General features: G+C 41.5%; 1 protein-coding gene across 2 annotated transcripts in view; it reads right to left on the bottom strand.

Moving 5' to 3' along the window:
* Window positions 1–13,389, bottom strand: part of SEC22A (SEC22 homolog A, vesicle trafficking protein) — a 100,093-nt gene extending 86,704 nt beyond the window's left edge. Inside the window, exon 1 of one of the 2 annotated variants that reach the window (XR_003857318.1) lies at window positions 13,140–13,389. The gene's annotated coding sequence lies outside the window, so the exon portion shown is untranslated. The remainder of the gene's footprint in view (window positions 1–13,139) is intronic. The other variant, XM_029605223.1, reaches the window with a different exon arrangement.
* Window positions 13,390–17,105: the final 3,716 nt, after the last annotated feature.

Raw genomic sequence — 17,105 nt, 5'->3', positions numbered from 1 at the left:
GAATGAGACTCTTGCAAAATGTCCCATAAAATACAGTTAATTTAACATTTAGCAGTTTCTACAGATTTATAGTCTCCCAGCCAATAATTTTCATACTTTTTCTTACAGTTTAAAAAAAAAAAAAAAGTAGCCTGACCCTGGCTTACCACCACCACAGTCACGCCTGAATGTATCTTTAAAGGTCTCTCAGTGAAAACAACAACAGTAAACTGTTTGGAACATGGGCTTTACTCCTTCTTTGAAGTCAAATTAAAAAAATCTTTCTCTTTTAAAAGCCTTTGTTGTCAACAAAAAATGAATCCAAGAAAATGTTTTGCTTTTCTAACCACTACTAATGGGGAGGTAACAAGCCAGAGGCATTTTCTTCTGTAACATGCAGTTTTCTCCAATCTTCCCCAAACAGCAACTTTGCTGGTCTTGAAAGCACACAAGACCTGAGGAAAAATACCGCAGGATGACAGATTAACTTTATTACACACCTACTTAACACCAGCGTCACTTTTCATACTGCAGGTGCAATAAGAAGGATCAAAAGTGTACCAGCTGAACTGTGCAGCATTCCAAAGCTCAACATATGTACTTCCTCCGAGAGCTGCCTTGCTTTGAAATGTTAAACTGCCGTACATTCAATTATCTCATACAGAATGTGATGCATCATGGTCAATATGGATCTATAGCATACGCGGATAAGTCCAGTCCTTGAGGGTCAAAACCAGGTCCGGCTTCAGGGTAACCAAGCTATGTAAACTTAGGCCAAATGCACGCAGATCTACCCAATGAATATTCGTCGTGGATCACCTGAAATCCAGGCCTCTTTGTGACCGGTTGTACAACTTTGCTCTATAGGCTGAGGAATTACAGCAACCAGAGCTTGCAGTATGCTTGCAGCTAATGTCTCTTCCTCTTTTCCCAGTACTCACCACTATCATCCACCTCGTTTTGAAGGGACTGTGCTCCCCTGGATCACTGGCACCCCACCCAGTCTTATAACTGCTTAAATCTGCCAAATGCATAGTTCTGTTTACTAACTTGGGCCCCTGACATAATAAGGCACACTCACTGTGTGCACACAACTTTACTCCTGTTTTAACAAGAGGTTTAGTGTACAGAAAATGTGCACACAGAAGTGAGTGAAACTGTGTGCACAAATCAGCGCTCCTCCATGCCAACCCCGTGTTAATCATTACTCCCCAATGCAGAGCAGTGTGTAGGCTTAACCCACGGTTTCTTAACACTGGAAATGTAATTCCTGTTCAGAGGTGGAGTAAAGTTTTTAGGACTGAATTTGGGGTTTGTGTGCAGGGCTCATATACCTGGGATTTATACATATAAAAATATAAGAACATAAGAAAATGCCATACTGGGTCAGACCAAGGGTCCATCAAGCCCAGCATCCTGTTTCCAACAGTGGCCAATCCAGGCCATAAGAACCTGGCAAGTACCCAAAAACTAAGTCTATTCCATGTAACCATTGCTAATGGCAGTGGCTATTCTCTAAGTGAACTTAATAGCAGGTAATGGACTTCTCCTCCAAGAACCTATCCAATCCTTTTTTAAACAAAGCTACACTAACTGCACTAACCACATCCTCTGGCAACAAATTCCAGAGTTTAATTGTGCTTTGAGTAAAAAAGAACTTTCTCCGATTAGTTTTAAATGTGCCCCAGGCTAACTTCATGGAGTGCCCCCTAGTCTTTCTATTATCCGAAAGAGTAAATAACCGATTCACATCTATCCGTTCTAAACCTCTCATGATTTTAAACACCTCTATCATATCCCCCCTCAGTCGTCTCTTCTCCAAGCTGAAAAGTCCTAACCTCTTTAGTCTTTCCTCACAGGGGAGCTGTTCCATTCCCCTTATCATTTTGGTAGCCCTTCTCTGTACCTTCTCCATCGCAATTATATCTTTTTTGAGATGCGGCGACCAGAATTGTACACAGTATTCAAGGTGCGGTCTCACCATGGAGCGATACAGAGGCATTATGACATTTTACGTTTTATTCACCATTCCCTTTCTAATAATTCCCAACATTCTGTTTGATTTTTTGACTGCCGCAGCACACTGTCCCGACGATTTCAATGTGTTATCCACTATGACACCTAGATCTCTTTCTTGGGTTGTAGCACCTAATATGGAACCCAACATTGTGTAATTATAGCATGGGTTATTTTTCCCTATATGCATCACCTTGCACTTATCCACATTAAATTTCATCTGCCATTTGGATGCCCAATTTTCCAGTCTCACAAGGTCTTCCTGCAATTTATCACAATCTGCTTGTGGTTTAACTACTCTGAACAATTTTATGTCATCTGCAAATTTGATTATCTCACTCGTATTTCTTTCCAGATCATTTATAAATATATTGAACAGTAAGGGTCCCAATACAGATCCCTGAGGCACTCCACTGTCCACTCCCTTCCACTGAGAAAATTACCCATTTATTCCTACTCTCTGTTTCCTGTCTTTTAGCCAGTTTGCAATCCACAAAAGGACATCGCCACCTATCCCATGACTTTTTACTTTTCCTAAAAGCCTCTCATGAGGAACTTTGTCAACCGCCTTCTGAAAATCCAAGTATACTATATCTACCGGTTCACCTTTATCCACATGTTTATTAACTCCTTCAAAAAAGTGAAGCAGATTTGTGAGGCAAGACTTGCCCTGGGTAAAGCCATGCTGACTTTGTTCCATTAAACCATGTCTTTCTATATGTTCTGTGATTTTGATGTTTAGAACACTTTCCACTATTTTTCCTGGCACTGAAGTCAGGCTAACCGGTCTGTAGTTTCCTGGATCGCCCCTGGAGCCCTTTTTAAATATTGGGGTTACATTTGCTATCCTCCAGTCTTCAGGTACAATGGATGATTTTAATGATAAGTTACAAATTTTTACTAATAGGTCTGAAATTTCATTTTTTAGTTCCTTCAGAACTCTGGGGTGTATACCATCCGGTCCAGGTGATTTACTACTCTTCAGTTTTATATGGTTTATACACAAATGTTTTTTGTGCAGGGAACATGCTTTGCACATAACGTGTACAGAAAACATACATTTCTGGGCATAAATCACGTTTTATAGGCACTAAGCATGTCTTCTACACACATTCGTGGGTTAGCACAGTTTTTTTACCACCTCAGGAGCATAAAAATGTTAACACTAGCCCCGACGGGACCATAGAACTTTTTGGAAGGTAGCTAGCCGGAGTACAATACATATTGTACTCCGGTGAACCGGAGTGATATGTATTGTATACAGGAACTTCCGATATATAAAAAAAACAAAAATAAATAAATAAATAGCCAGTCCCTGTCATACAAAAAGTTGACAAATGTTGCTTTAGATTAGAGTTCAGAGTGAGCTAAAGAGTGCATGTTTTATTATTTTACTTTTATATTAAATTTCATTTTTATATGATTTTGGTTTTTTTTTATGTAAAAAGGGCGAGGTGGAGGGCTTCTAATCATTTAAAAAGATCAATACAAGATGGCCCCCGAAGACCTAAACAGCAATTCTCCCATGAGTCTCTAGTTTTATTTTCTGACATATTCAGTATTTGTTTGGTTTACACTCCCCCTATCTTGCTCTTTCATGATTTGTCACCATTCCTTGAGCAATTAGTTTCCTCTAAGGCCAATTTAAACAACATGATCATTTTGGGAGATTTTAATTTACTTCATCTTCAGCCCAAGGAGTAATCTTTCTTGATATTCTCTCTGCATTAGGATGGGAACAGCTAATCTCTTCTCCCACACAAACACGGAAATACTTTAGATCTCATTTTCGTTAACAAATCTATTTTTGTGCAAAATCTATTTCAATTACTGCAGTCCCGTGGTCAGATCATTTCCTGATCAACTTTTGTATTCCTTTTCCCTCTAGCTCATTTAAAGCAGACAATAAACCTTGTGATATCATCTCTAGCCAAGGCTATATTGATGTAGAAAAACTCTATCTAGTTAGTTCTAAATATACTACGTTCTCCCCTACTGATACTGAGGGAGTCATCGTCCTCTGGACCTCCACGCTGACTGATGCCCTTGATGAGATAGCTCCATTATTGCTTAAACCCAAAAGTTACTCCCTGGCTCTGACCAGTTATTAGATCCCATAGACAACAACTACGCCGGATAGAACAGCAATGGATACAATTTTGCATCAACGATTTGCTGCTTTGCTATCGATCTTTACTATCCTCTTATCGTTCTTAGATACAGGAAGATAAACGTTCCTATTATACTAAACAAATCCATGATATTGGTTATAATTCCAAGGAGCTTTTTAAGATAACAAAACAAATGACAAAACAAACAAACAGCTCCTTCTATACGTGCCCCAATAGGCTCTTCTGCGAATCTACATTGTAATAATTTTCTGGATCAATTTAAAAACAAAATCAACACATTTCTGCTTTTTCTTCTGTTCCCAATTGGATCTCTTCCTCTATCTCTAACTCTGAGCCATCCTGGATTGAATCTGACACAATTTCAACTTTAAAACTCAAACAAGTGATCTCTAAATTGAATCCATCCTACTGCGTGCTGAATCCCTGCAGTGTGTCTCAATAATTAAGAACATCAAAGATGCTTTAATACCCTCCATCAAATCTCTAATCTTTCACTACATAAAGGAGTTTTTCTGAAACCTCTTAAGAAAACCTTGGTTAAACCTCTTTAAAAAAAAAAAAATAGTCTTGATCCATCAGATTTAAACAACTATCAGCCCATTTTCTCACTGCCCTTTCTAGCCAAACTGATTGAAACATATATAGAAACATAGAAATGATGGCAGAAGACCAAACGGCCCATCCAGTCTGCCCAGCAAGTTTCGCACTTTTTTTTTCTCATACTTATCTGTTACTCTTGGCTCTTAGTTACCTTTTGGTTCTATTTCCCTTCCACCCCCACCATTAATGTAGAGAGCAGTGTTGGAACTGCATCTAAGTGAAATATCTAGCTTAATTAGTTAGGGTTAGTAACTGCCACAATAAGCAAGTTACACCCATGCTTATTTGTTTACCTAGACTATGTAATTCAGTCCTTGTTGGTTGTTGTCTGTATATAGATCCAATTTTCTTCATTCCCCCTGCCATTGAAGCAGAGAGCTATGCTGGATATGCGTGATGTATCAGTCTTTCTACCCTGCCATTGAAGCAGAGAAAGTGTTGTCTTCATTCAACTAACTTCGTTGAGACCTTTCAGGTATTGGATCCTCATCAATTTGGTTTTAGGAAGTCACTTAGCGCTGAACTTCTTTTATTATCCTTAATAGATACTTTCAGAAGAGGCCTTCATTCAGGTAATACATATATTTTAGTTTCTCTGGACACCACTGCAGCTTTAAGAACATAAGAACATAAATTGCCATACTGGGTCAGACCAAGGGTCCATCAAGCCCATCATCCTGTTTCCAACTGTGGCCAAACCAGGCTACAAGTACCCAAACACTAAGTAGATCCCATGCTACTCATGCCAGTAATAGCAGAGGCTATTCCCTAAGTCAACTTGATTAATAGCAGTTAATGGCCTTCTCCTCCAGGAACTTATTCAAACCTTTTTTAAACCCAACTACACTAACCACATCCTCTAGCAAAAAATTCCAATTAGAAAGGGAATGGAAAATGTCATAATGCCTCTGTATCGCTCCATGGTGAGACCGCACCTTGAACACTGTGTACAATTATGATCGCCGCATCTCAAAAAAAAGATATAGTTGCGATGGAGAAGGTACAGAGAAGGGCGACCAAAATGATAAAGGGAATGGAACAGCTCCCCTATGAGGAAAGTCTAAAGAGATTAGGACTGTTCAGCATGGAGAAGAGATGGCTGAGGGGGGATGTGATAGAGGTGTTTAAAATCATGAGAGGTCTAGTACGGGTAAATGTGAATCTGTTATTTACTCTTTCGGATAATAGAAGGACTAGGGGGCACTCCATGAAGTTAGCAAGTGGCACATTTAAAACTAATCAGAGAAAGTTCTTTTTCACTTAACGCACAATTAAACTCTGTAATTTGTTGCCAGGGCATGTGGTTAGTGCAGTTAGTATAGCTGGGTTTAAAAAAGGATTGGATAAGTATTTAGAGAAGTCCATTACCTGCTATTAATTAAGTTGACTTAGAAAATAGTCACTGCTATTACTAGCAACAGTGACATGGGATAGACTTAGTTTTTGGGTACTTGCCAGGTTCTTAAGGCCTGGATTGGCCACTGTTGGAGACAGGATGCTGGGCTTGATGGACCCTTGGTCTGACCCAGTATGGCATGTTCTTATGTTAATTGTGTGTTGAGTGAAAAAGCATTTTCAATTAGTTTTAAATGTGCTACTTACTAACTTCATGGAGTGCCCCCTAGTCCTTCTATTATCCGAAAGAATAGATAACCAACTCGCATCTACCGTTCTAGACCTCTCATGATTTTAAATACCTCTATCATATCCCCCTCTCAGCTATCTCTTCTCCAAGTTGAACAGCCCTAACCTCTTTAGCCTTTCCTCATAAAGGAGCTACACCATCCCCTTTATCATTTTGGTCGCCTTTCTCTGTACCTTCTCCAGTGCAACTATATCTTTTTGAGATACGGTGAGCAGAACTGTACACAGTACTCAAGGTGCGGTCTCACCATGGAGCGATAGAGGCATTATGACATTTTCCATGTTATTAACCATTCCCTTCCTAATAATTCCTAACATTGTTTGCTTTTTTGATTGCCGCAGCACACTGAGCCGATGATTTCAATGTATTATCCACTATGATGCCTAGATCTTTTTCCTGGGTGGTAACTCCTAATATGGAACCTTATATGTAACTACAGCATGGGTTATTTTTTTCCCTATATGCATCACCTTGCACTTGTCCACATAAAATTTCATCTGCCATTTGGATGCCCAATCTTCCAGTCTCGCAAGGTCCTCCTGAAATTTATCATAATCCGCTTCTGAATTAACTACTCTGAATAGTTTTTCCTTTCCAGATCACTTATAAATATATTGAAAAGAACCGGTCCCAGTAAAGATCACCGAGGCACTCCACTGTTTACCTTTTTCCACTGAGAAAACTGACCATTTAATCTTACTCTCTGTTTTCTGTCTTAACCAGTTTGTAATCCATGAAAGGACATCACCTCCTATCCTATGACTTTTTAGTTTTCTTAGAAGCCTCTCATGAGGGACTTTGTCAAAGACCTTCTGAAAATCCAAATACACTACATCTACCGGTTCACCTTTATCCACATGTTTATTAACCCCTTCAAAAAAATGAAAATTTGTGCAGCAAGACTTCCCTTGGGTCTATCCATGTTGACTGTGTTCCATTAAACCATGTCTTTCTATATGTTCTGTAATTTTGATCTTTAGAATGGTTTCCACTATTTTTCCCAGCACTGAAGTCAGGCTCACTGGTCTATAGTTTCCTGGATCACCCCTGGAGCCCTTTTTAAATATTGGGGTTACGTTGGCCAACATCCAGTCTTCAGGTACAATGGATGATTTTAGTGATAGGTTGCAAATTTTAACTACTAGATTTGAAATTTCATTTTTTAGTTCCTTCAGTCCAGGTTATTTGCTAGCCTTTAGTTTGTCAATCTGGCCTACTACATCTTCCAGCTTCACAGCGATTTGGTTCAATTCATCTGACTCAGCACCCTTGAAAACCATCTCCAGAACCGGTACCTCCCCAACATCCTCATTAGTAAACACAGATGCAAATAATTCATTTAATCTTTCTTCAATGGTTTCTCTCCTATCAGATCATTTTCAACGTGTTGAATATGATCATATTTATTCTCCTTGGTCGGAAGTTTCTACTGGTTTGCCTCAAAGGTCGGCTCTTTCCGCGATTCTTTTTAACATCTATTTAGCACCCCTCTGTAAGATTCTGGCTAGTCTGTGTGATGGATATAAACTGTACGCAGACATTCAATTTTTTGTTCAAGACCGCCCCTCTTGGAACAATCCTGTTGAACTGGTTAATCTATGCCTATCTCCCATCAAACATGGGCGGTTTTTCAATAAACTATCTTTAAATATCTCTAAAACACGTGTTTTTATTCACCGTATCCATTCCAAGATTTTGCTGTCTTCAATTTCTATTGAAAATACCTCTTTTTCATTAAACACTCTGATACGCAACCTTGGCATACTAATTTATTTATTTATTTATTTGAAACTTTTATATACCAGTATTAGTAAGCATACATCATACCGGTTCACATTGTAACTAATATGCTGAAATTACAATCAACAGGGAGGGGAAACCGGGAGGATTATACATAGAGCAGAAGGCATTGAAATTAAAGCATTAAAACTGAAACGGGCTATTTACAGGTCTATATATAAAGGCTTAAACAAGTCCATCTTTCCGCCTTCATGTTAAAATCACCATAAAGTCTAGATTTTTCAAACTAAGAATCTTTTGTGGTCTTAAACATCTTTTGGAAAAACCTGATTTTCGAACAATTGTTCAAGCTTCTATTCACTCCATAATAGATTATTGTAACTCTGTTCTACTAAGTCTTCCTGCATTAACTCTAAAACACTTACAACTACTGCTCAATGCAGCTGCGCGTCTTATTTCTGGAAGCAAAAGACAGGATATCACATCACTCCTGTCCTGATGGATTTACAATGGTTACCCATCAGTGAATGTATTAAGTACAAAATCACAGTTATCTATAAATTGATTTCTGACTGTTTCTTCATGGGGCAATGTTTTATTACATCTATATTGCCCCACCTGATAACCTCACTCTACTCAAAAAGGCCTTCTTGATGGCTCCTTCTCCATCCCATGCCAGGCTGTGTACAAGCAGGGACAGTGCTTTTTCTGTCATGGACCTTATTTTGTGGAACACTTTTCTAGTTGAACTGCGTTTAGCAGACAGTTTTAAAACTTTCAAATCCTTATTAAAAACATGGCTTTTTAAGCAGGCTTTTTACTAAACTATGGCACTACTGTAAGCATCTCCTGATTCGGCTACTGCCTGTCCATGTTCAAGTTTATTTATTGATATATGTTCGTAATGTATATTTATTTTATGTATGTTTTACGATGTATATCGCCAAGGTTTTTTTTTTTAGGTGATTAATACATTTAAATAAAATTTAAAAAGATAAACAAAGATATATACACTCTTTTTTACTGACTGTATACTGTTTTGATTGATCTATAGACCAGAAGGCAATATATATATATATATATATACAAAAATGTAACTTTGTCGAGTTACTGTTGCCTATGTAATATTTATTGATGTTCCTATGTTCAGAAACTCTGTTTATTGTAACGCCTTAACCGCGACAGTTTTGTTCTTTGGAAACCGACCTGATTTGATACTTGTATTAAGAAGGTCGGTATATAAAAATCCTAAATAAATAAATAAATAAATAAATAAAATGAGCTTGGATCAGCCACTTTGGTTGATCTGTGGGATAAGATGGCAACCCTAGGGGGAGGAAATGGGGTATGTATGCCTGTATAAGGTGTGTTGCCTTCTCTATGTGATGGAAGGCAAGGGTGCATGTTTTTTGTAACTGATTTTCAACCTTTTTTTTTTAATATTATTATTATTTATGACCTAGGGGAAGAAAAATGCACTTTGTTCTTATATTTAATTGACCACCTTTTGCAAGCAGATGCCCCAAAGCAGTTTACATGTGAATACAATACCATAACATTTAAATTTTACACAAAAAAAAAAACCCCACAACATAAAAAACAAAATACAAAAGTATAATTTCTAGTTCTGATTTTCTTCACGGAGCAGAAGGATGGAGGGCTGCCATCTCCAAAAAAAAAAAAAAAAAATAGGGGTGGGTAAGAGTATGTAAAATTACCGGTGGGGTCATAGGCTATAGGTATTGCCAATTATTAGGCTTGTTCAATATTTGTTGTTTGTTAATGTGGCTCACAGAAATGGGGGTACTACCTGGAGATAATACCCTTGTTCAGTGTACATACACACAGTTGAAGAGACTCCATCATTGCTCTGGGCTTCAACGGCAAGAGGTAATGTGGAAGGAAAAAAAAAATTTGTATTCACAGGGAAGCGAGGTGTAGCTGGGCAGATACTTTACTTTCAATGCATGTCCAGCGTAGCTCTTTTCTTCAACGGCATGGGAGATAGTCTAATACTTCTCGTTCAACGCATAGCTCTCTGCTTCCACGGCAGGGGGAATGAGGAAGGGAGGATCTATATGTGGATTGCATAGTCTGGGTGGGCAGGGGTGTGGCCTGCTTGTTGCGGCAGTTGCTACCCCTAATTGAGCTGGATATTCGCTTGGATGCAGTTCCAGCGCTGCTCTCTACATTGATGGTGGGGGGAGGGGAAAAAGAACTAGAGAGTACTGGAAGCCAAGCGTAACAAGTATGAGAGAGAGAGAGAGAAAAAAAAAAAAGTACATAGCTTGCTGGGCAGACTGGATGGGCCATTTGGTCTTCTTCTGCCGTCATTTCTATGTTTCTATAACAAATCCATGCATGCAACGGCGCAAAACCAAGAATGGCTCACCCTATTCAACTGATCTGGAGTGAGATGGCACAACGAGGAAGAGCACAAACAAGAACGACAACAAAAATTGTCCTGGATAAGAACAGACAACGTAAAAGCCATTACACTCTATGATAGGCAACAGGGATAGACATAGAAACAAGGAAAGTGATGGCAGAAAAGGACCTTACAGCCCATCCAGTCTGCTAAGCAAGCTCCCATAGTTATCAGTTTCCCATACCGCCAAGGTCAGGGCTCTTGTTGGTTACTGTTTGAGACCAATTTCCCTCTTCCCCTGCCATTGAATTGAGTTGCACCAGAAGTGTAGTATCAGACTGCAAGTTACCCCCTTGCTCAAGTGTTTTCCCAGACCGTACAGTTCAATGTCTTTGTTGATTGTTGTCTGAATCCAATTCCTCCTTTCCTCTTTATCCCCTGCCATTGAAACAGCGAGCAATGATGGGGTTTCATCACATTTTGAAGCCTATATGCCAAAGATAGTATCTGCCAAACCAACAAAATACCCCCCATGCCTTACTTCATTTCCTTCCCCCTTGCCTTTAGGGATCCACAGTGGTTCCCATGCCCTTTTGAAATTTTCGTCTTCACCACCTCCTCCGGCAGGGCATTCCAGGCATCCACCACCCTCTCCGTGAAGAACTATTTCCTGACATTGCTTCTGAGTCATCCTCCCCAGAGTTTCATTTCGTGACCCCTAGTTCTATTGGATTCATTCCAGCGGAAAAGGTTTGTTGTTGATCCTGCATCATTAAAACCTTTCAGGTATCTGAAGGTCTGTATCATATCTTCTCTTCTCCAGGGTATACATATTTAGGTCTTTCAACCTTTCCTCATAAGTCATTTGATGAAGACCTCTCACCATTTTGGACACCCTTCTCTGGACCACTTCCATCCTGTCTTTTAGGCCGATACAGTACAGTGCGCTCCACTGCCATTGGACGCCCGTTTTCCCTTACCCCTTATTCAGTAAGGGGCGGAAAACATGCGTCCAACCCGCTGAACCTAATAGGGCCCTCAACATGCAAATGCATGTTGATGGCCCTATTAGGTATTCGCGCGCGATTCAGAAAGTAAAATGTGCAGCCAAGCCGTACATTTTACTTTCAGAAATTAGCGCCTACCCAAAGGTAGGCGCTAATTTCTTCCGGCACCAGGAAAGTGCACAGAAAAGCAGTAAAAACCGCTTTTCTGTGCACCCTCCGACTTAATATCATGGCGATATTAAGTCGGAGGTCCCGAAGAATAAAAAAAGTTAAAAAAAAAAAATTTTTTTTAAATTGGAAGTCGGCCGGCGGCTGTCTGATCAAAAACCGGACGCTCAATTTTGCCAGCGTCTGGTTTCCGAGCCCGTGGCTGTCAGCGGGCTCGAGAACCGATGCCGGCAAAATTGAGCGTCGGCTGTCAAACCCGCTGACAGCCACTGCTCCTGTCAAAAAGGAGGCGCTAGAGACACGCTAGTGTCCCTAGCGCCTCCTTTTACCCGTTTCTACCGCTGGGCCTCATTTAAATACTGTATCACGTGCACAGGCGAGCGGGCGTTCCCGCGGACTTTGCTGAATCGGCCTGAATTTGTCCCTTTTGAGATACAGTCTCTAGAACTTAACACAGTACTCCAGGGGAGGCCTCACCAAGGCCTTGTACAAGGGGATTAACAGTTCCTTTTTTTTTTTTTTAACTAGCTATTCCTCTCTCTATGCACCCCAGCATTCTTCTGGCTTTAGCTATCGCCTTATCACATTGCTTCACCATCTTTAGATCACTAAACACTATCATCCCAAGGTCTCTCTCCTGTTCCATGCACAGCAGCGCTTCACCCCCTATCACATACAGTTTCTTCGGATTACCACGTCCCAGATGCATGACTCTACACATCTTGGCATTAAATCCCAGATGCCATATCTTTGGCCAATCTTCAAGCTTCCTTAAATCACATCTTATTCTTTCCATTCCTTCTGGCATGTCCACTCCATTGCAGATCTTAGTATCAATCGCAAATAGACAAACTTGTACCTTCTATCCCTTCGCTCACAACAATGTTGAACAGAACTGGTCCCAACACTGATCCCTGCCACACTCCACTTAACACCATTCTCTCTCAGAGCAGGTTCCATTTACCATCACTCGCTGTCTTCTATACATCAACCAGTTTGTAATCCACACCACCACCTTAGCACTCACTCCCAAGTTTCTCATTTTGTTCACAAGTCTTGTATACGGGAACGTATCAAAGGCTTTACTAAAATGTAAGTAAATCACATCAAGCGCTCTTCCCTGATCCAATTCTCTAGTTACCCAATCAAAGAAATCAATCAGATTTGTCTGAGCCGTACTACCCTTGGCAGTGTGGATAGGAATAACTGGGCAGACAGGATGGATCTACTGGTCTTTTTCTGCTGCCAGCAACTTTTTTTATTCCCCCCAAGACTCGGTCGCAAAGGTTACACATACACACTCAGTCCCCCCACTTCTTCGCGGCCCTCAATCGGATAAATTATATCATATACATCCCAGCCACATTCCTTCTTTGCTTGCCGTCAGGCACAGATTATATGTACACAACTCCACTCCCCCACTCAAAATGACTTCCACAGACACAGTTTATATACGCTGCCCCTCCCCTCCAGCCGTTACTCACCTGCAGACGTCACTGCGGTCTGTCAGGGAGGTTCTGTCCCGCCGACCCACCCAGTGGCCCACCCGTCACCTCCAAGCGCAAAGCTCCCCGGTCTCTTCTGCCCGCCTCCGGAGCGCCCCTAGCCGGCAGCTTTCCGGGGGCCGCTGACGCTGCACGCACAGGCGTCGCGCCGCGCGCAGGACGTGTGGCTCTATCCTCACGGCATTATGGGTAATGGAGGGCGGGCCGAGGCTGCCGAACAAGGTTGAGGCCGCCGGGCAGACATTCAAAGAGGCGGAGCCATAGCCTCCGGGACGCTAATAGAATTAGGGGGTGGGGCCGGCGGCGCTGATGCACCGGAAGTCTCGTGTCAGTGATGACTGGTTTGTGTGAGCCGTGGGTGCTTGAGCATCTTCCGCTTATGTTGAGTAGGTAGCTTCTGTCACTGTGTCCAGTGGGGGCTAATTTGGGTTGAATTTAGCATCCCTCCAATCGTTTGGAAAATTTGCCTTCTACGATGGAGGGGAGGATCAGGGGATGATCTGGAAGTGCAAAATTCATTCTTCTTATAAGTGCGAGAAAAAAATGCTTTGGCGGCAAAGTAGCAATATAGCTTTGCTGTCATGATTGTTAATTTTTTCCTTTTATCGGGAGGTTTAATCCCCTTGCTTTACAATAGTCCAGCAGTCTGTCCCAAAGGGGGCAGGTGGCAGGGTGTAAAACCCCCTTCCCCCTCCATATTCAGCAACATTCAATCTCAGTCAAAAGGCCAGGAAGGGTTCATCTTCAGCTAAAGCTGAAAACTGATTATTACACTGCATTTGATTTTAGACAAAGACCGAAAAGTGATGACAGCCTGAAAAACCCTGTTGATTTTAATTCTTCAGCTGTGAAAGTAAATCAAAAGATTAGGAAGGAGCAGATTCTGTCAGTGGTTAGTTTTGTAGTTGTGAAACTTTAACTTGCTTCACGATGATTATATGCACTATTTTTTTTTTAATTAACGTTTTTTTTATTAAGGTTTTAAGCAATAACTTGCACAACTGTAAACAGACTTTCCAACATATTGAAATATAAACAGTCGGCGCAAAGTTGTGAACATATCCCTTCCCCAACCCTCCTCCCCGCCCCCCCCCCCCCATGGTTGAAAATTACCAGAACAGATTCAGTTATATCAATATAGTCCACAATGTCGCAAGATATAAGCCAGTAGAGCACAGCAATGCTGTCTTCCGTGTCCATAGTTCTCCTATAGTTTGACGTAGATGCACAAGCCTATCAAATACCACTCCTATTTCCACCGTTGTATTGGTCCGAAAGGCACAGTAGCCCCTGCACATTGGCCACGGACGTGTAGTACCATAAAGATCACAAAAGTGAAACATAATCTGTGAAAGGTTTCCAGATCTTCATAAAGGAAGTCATTCTATTGTATTTGTTTACTGTTAAGGAGGCCAACTCAACGGCAGGGGAGAAGAAAAACTGATACTTCACGCATATCCAGCATAGCTCTCTGCTTCAACGGCAGGGGAGAAGAAAAACTGATACTTCACGCATATCCAGCATAGCTCCCTGCTTCAACGGCAGGGGAGAAGAAAAACTGATACTTCACGCATATCCAGCATAGCTCTCTGCTTCAACGGCAGGGGAGAAGAAAAACTGATACTTCAGCATATCCAGCATAGCTCTCTGCTTCACCGGCAGGGGAGAAGAAAAAAGGATTCGCACTCACAAAGCGTGGAGTAGCTGGCTTGTTACGGCGGTTACTACCCCAAACCAAATAAGCCTGATACTTCACTTTCAATGCATTTCTAGCATAGCTCTCTGCTTTAACGGCAGGGGAGAAGAAAAACTGATACTTCACGCATATCCAGCATAGCTCTCTGCTTCAACGGCAGGGGAGAAGAAAAACTGATACTACATCCATATCCAGCATAGCTCCCTGCTTCAATGGCAGGGGAGAAGAAAAACAACCAATAAGGGCTGAATAACATAGTCTGGGTAAAACAAATAAGCATGGGTGTAGCTTGCTTATTGCGGCGGTTACTTCCCCTATTACCCCTAACTAATCAAGCTTGATATTTCACTTGGATGCAGCTCCATCACTGCTCTCTACATTAATGGTGGGGGTGGAAGGGAAATAGAACCAAAGAGCTAAGAGAAACAGATAAGTATGAGAAAAAATGTGTGAAGCTTGCTGGGCAGACTGGATGGGCCGTTTGGTCTTCTTCTGCCGTCATTTCTATGTTTCTATGTGAGTCGATAATGTCCTGAAGTCTTGGGATCTGATGTGATTTCCACCGAAGAGCTATCTGACTTCCTGCAGCAATAAACATTTGAATACAAAACTGTTGTTGTATTTTATTGACAGTATCAGGGAATATTTGCAATAATGCTGTGTTAACAGAGGGCACCAATAAAATTCCCAAAAGGGTACTCAACCAGTTAAACACTTCATCCCACAGTTTCTTAATCAGGGGGCACTCCCACCAAATATGCAGAAACGTACCCTGTTCCCCACAGGCCCGCCAACAGGAATCCGGTATGGAAGGGTAAAATCGATTAAGCTTATCTGGAGTAAGGTACTACCTGTATATTATAACACCATCTAGCATTGCTAAAAACCTCTCCCCAGGTCTTCGTCCCCAATTGTCTGCCCAAGTCAGATTCCCACCTGGAGATAAACTTACAAGACTCTGGCAAGATAGGGAAGAACAATTGATATAATTTAGATATCAAGCCTTTGAGCCTATCACTATGTAAACAGTAAGTCTCCAGCAGCGACCATCCCAAACGTAGGGATCCATCCCTCAGCAGACCCTGCACATAGTGTAAAACTTGTGCATACGCCAGAAAGTCATGGTGGTCAAGTTGAAATTGGGTAAAGAACCTGTCCCTGGGAATAATAGAGCCTTGGGAGAATAGGTGTCAAATTGTGGTGATCCCTATCTCCCGCCAATGTAGACGTTGTGTTTTATATGCACTATTTTGACTTGCCGATGGCATCCTGTTTTAATCTGGATTGATATCTGAAATGTAATTTTTGTATTAAATATGAATCCCAATCAAGTTAATGCAACATTGAGGCAAAAAGCTAAATAGGACAAAAACTTGCAATACACAGTTAGGATAACCAGGAGTCCTACTTTTTATAAAATTATCCTAAATCCTATTTATCCAAAAACAGGGCACACAATTGTTGGGTTTTTTTTCAGTCTGTCTATACATGAAACAGATTTAACTGAATTCCCTTTATCTCCATCCTAAGATTATTTTCTCTCCTTCCTCTCCCTCCGGTAGCTCTCCATCAGTTTGGAGTAAATTGTAAAGATGATAGGTGGGAGCTTAGAAGAGTGGAGAGAATGAGTAAGTTATGGGAGTCAGGAGGAAGGATGGAGCTAAAGAAGTTAAGAACTGATGGGAAAGGTTGGAGGAGGAAGAATGGGGACTAGTAATGGTGGAAAAGGAGGCTTTGATAGGAGAGTGGGATGCACTGAGAGCCAGAGAAAGAGAAAATATGAGCAGAAGGAATGGGTGATGCTGGAAATTGTGGGGGGGGGGGGGGGGGGGGGGGGGGGAAGAGAGAGAGAGCGAGAGAGACTGGCCATAATAGCATGGCCCATAGGCAGGTATTTGTATCCCTAGGGTAGGCCCACCTAGTAACTCGAGGTGGGGATTAGGTAAGGTGTTACCCAGGTAGAGAGTCCATCAAGCTAGGTTGAGAGAACATTGCCCAAATCTCATCTTGGAGTGAGTTTCCTCACGCCGAAGGCCAGCTAATCTTCACAAGAGACCACTGTTCTGTTCGTAGGTGTCACGTAGCATGTCAAAGTGGCCCCTAACCCCCTACACACTTACCTAATCCCCACCTCGAGTTACTAGGTGAGCCTACCCTAGGGATACAAATACCTGCCTATGGGCCATGCTATTATGGCCAGGCTCTCTCTCTCTCTCTTGCCCACTCTCCGCCCCTAACTCCACCTATTT

Source organism: Rhinatrema bivittatum, chromosome 6 (genome assembly GCF_901001135.1).
Source record: "Rhinatrema bivittatum chromosome 6, aRhiBiv1.1, whole genome shotgun sequence".
Lineage (NCBI taxonomy): Eukaryota > Metazoa > Chordata > Amphibia > Gymnophiona > Rhinatrematidae > Rhinatrema > Rhinatrema bivittatum.
The sequence above is the reverse complement of the archived record's forward strand: the minus strand, read 5'-3'. Positions and strand labels throughout refer to the sequence as shown.